The sequence below is a fragment of the Temnothorax curvispinosus genome, unplaced genomic scaffold (genome assembly GCF_003070985.1).
Source record: "Temnothorax curvispinosus isolate PA1 unplaced genomic scaffold, ASM307098v1 QBEX01016310.1, whole genome shotgun sequence".
NCBI lineage: Eukaryota > Metazoa > Arthropoda > Insecta > Hymenoptera > Formicidae > Temnothorax > Temnothorax curvispinosus.
Window position 1 is genome coordinate 1 of NW_020226090.1, and position 2,916 is coordinate 2,916.

The 2,916-nt window shown below is 29.5% G+C and overlaps 1 long non-coding RNA gene across 1 annotated transcript; it reads left to right on the forward strand.

Moving 5' to 3' along the window:
- Positions 1 to 6: 6 nt before the first annotated feature.
- LOC112466506 lies at positions 7 to 2,910 on the forward strand. The gene is made up of 5 exons (XR_003042152.1): positions 7 to 336; positions 1,484 to 1,667; positions 1,751 to 1,880; positions 1,968 to 2,255; positions 2,513 to 2,910. It is a non-coding gene; the product is annotated as an uncharacterized LOC112466506 (long non-coding RNA).
- The last annotated feature ends 6 nt before the right edge of the window (positions 2,911 to 2,916 follow it).

Consider the following 2,916-nt stretch of genomic DNA (forward strand, 5'->3'; position numbering starts at 1 on the left):
AATTACATGAAGTATTCTATTAATATGCATCTTAAACGTTACGAATTAGCGTTAAAATATTTGTCTAAAGATTCAACTAACAATAAGTTTGAGGAATGATTAAATTTGATACGTAGTCATAAATTATACCAGGCGGCAATAAAATTGTTTGAGAAGAATACTATAGAGTATAAAAAGGTGGCTGAAGTTTATGGAGAATTTTTGTCAAGTGAAGGAAAATATGTGGAAGCTGGTTTTATAGAAGTGGCGATCTTGACAAAAAGTTGTAGAAACATTTAGAATGTTAAATGATAATTGGGAGGATATAATCGCAATATCAAAAGAGATGAAACTACGGTAAAGATATACAATTTTTTTTCGTATATGCATGAAAGAATATTATCCTATCATCGTTAGAATTAATTACATATGCTTCTATACACATAAGAATTAATTTTTTCAGCCCAGCAAATTCATACAAACTTCATAAGACACTGGTTGAACGTTTGAAAGCAGAGCGGAAATATAAACATGCAGCTATAGTATTAAAAGAATATCTAAATGATGCTGAAGAAGCAGTTGCGCTATTATATGAGGGGAGATTTTGGAAATATGCAATACGATCGTGTTTATTTTTCTAAGATATATATATATATATATATATATATACCTTTTTTTAAAAGAAATTAATCTTTCTTAACTATATAGATAAAAAAGATAGTAGAAATAGAGTTTATGCTTTCTTTAAAGCAGAAAATAATTGGTACATTGAAAAGTTTACATAAATACAAAGTATAATAATAGCATATAATTGAAGTAAAGCCCTTTGCACAATAGGCGATAGTGACAACGATAAAATTGCCGACAAAGCTATACCTTTGTTGGCAACTTTGTCGCTGTCACTATCAGACTATTATAGGACAGGTTGCCGTTATATTGTATTATTACTGTAATTTCATGTACTTTTACGTCATTACGCATGATCATGTACGTCTATATCATGTCAGTATGATAGACACTCTAACCACGCAACTATTAATTTTAGTACTTAATAATTTTTTATCTAATTGAGAACGACAATTTTAACTTATAGATTTATTCATGTTTTACGCACCAAAATACACAAAATTAAAATTTTAGCCAAATCGGTGAGGAAGCTTCTATCCTTAAGAAAAGTATAAAATAAAAAAAAATTTTTTAATAGAACCGACTTCAAAAAGCTCTAAAAAATAAAAAATATAGAACTTTTATATATTTTTTTAAATTCTTTCTTATTTTTTACAGTTCTTTTGAAGTCAGTTCTATCTTTCTTTCAGTTTTTGAGCAATTTTTAAAATTTTAATTGTTTTTTGCATTTTTTAAAATAGATTTATATATCAATTGCTATGTGACATAACAGTCACGTGTAAAATTTAATTTTATGGTAAAAAATTAAATATAATTTATTTTTAACCGACTTCAATATGGATGGGTTCATAACAACTTAATTTTGACAAATATTTAGATATTAAAGACGAAGGAACACGAATGTAAAGAGATCACGCCAGCAGAAACTCCATCGTTCTTCAATACAGCGGACAAAATGCTAAATCTAATGCATGTGACGTTAAAAGAAGCAAAATACATTATGACTATAGTGATGGATCTCAATGTTATATCGCTCGCGCTTCAAATTATTTGTTTAGCAGGTACATTTTATTATATTTCTCATTTTACTTATAAAATATAATGATGCAATTATAATTAAATTTTGTGAATTGAATGAATATAGGTAACATTTTATCAAGGATGCTATTAGGCGGAAGAGCGGAGAGAAACAAATATCTGTTGTTACATGCTTTTAAATTTGAAAGATTACATAACGCTGGATAAGAAAATTGAAAAGAAGGGGCGAGGCGATGGTGAGATCTCAATATATTTTTATATACTGTTTTTATATTACGAAATTATTATGTGTACTGGGTGTGCTAATTTTAGATATATGTTAGATGGCCCGCGTAGGAAAGCTGCGGGGTATGCTGAAGGTCTCGTGTTTGATCCGAAGAAAGGTTTCTACGACAAAGGTTTCTACTGTTAAGGTTTATTGGTCATATGAAGTTTGCACACGTCAAGCTTGACATCCTAAAGACATCCTACACAATGCATTCTGAAAACGATACCGTGCAAGTTCGTTGGCGTATACGTGGTGTCATCACAGGCTGGAAAATATTTTCTGTGTTTTGGAAGTAAAATTTGTAAAATACAACATGTCATAAAATAAGCGCTAACCAGGAAATGTAAGTGTAATCAGTGTTCTAAACATTCCTTTTAAAAGTAATATAAAATTGTTCTTATAAACATTAATTATATAATTAATTCAAGTTGTCTATTATTTGAAAAGAACTTGATTTTTAGTTTTGTTTTGTATTCTACCTTCAGAAAAAAATAAAATAATTTAGATTTCCTAAAATTAATTTTGTTTATGCTATCGGAGAGGAAACACTTATTATAAAATTGATTATAATACCGAGACAATTATATATAACGATTTCAGATGGTACGACGGCTTTTTTATTTTTTACGTTAATGCTGAATGGAAAAGTCTATAAGCATATTGCGGACAAGATGATGCCTAATCAGGATACAGCCACGAAAAAGAAAGATATGCGCATGGCAGGGAAATTAGCGCTATTCACAGGCCTTGTAAACATATTTAGTAACAACGAAGATTCTTTGAATTGAGCTCTGTCTTAAAATCGCATCAATTGAAGTGAATCCATTGCTGAGTGCTGAAATTATACGATTTTATCCGTCACAACGAATAGACCAAGAGGAATGATTTTTCCAGTCGATGGTTTCGAATGTTGCTGACATATCTATTTCGTTGCAAATGCATCATTATGAAATGATGATCGGTAGTAAATGAAAGATATGTGAATTAAAAAGATGTGTACATTA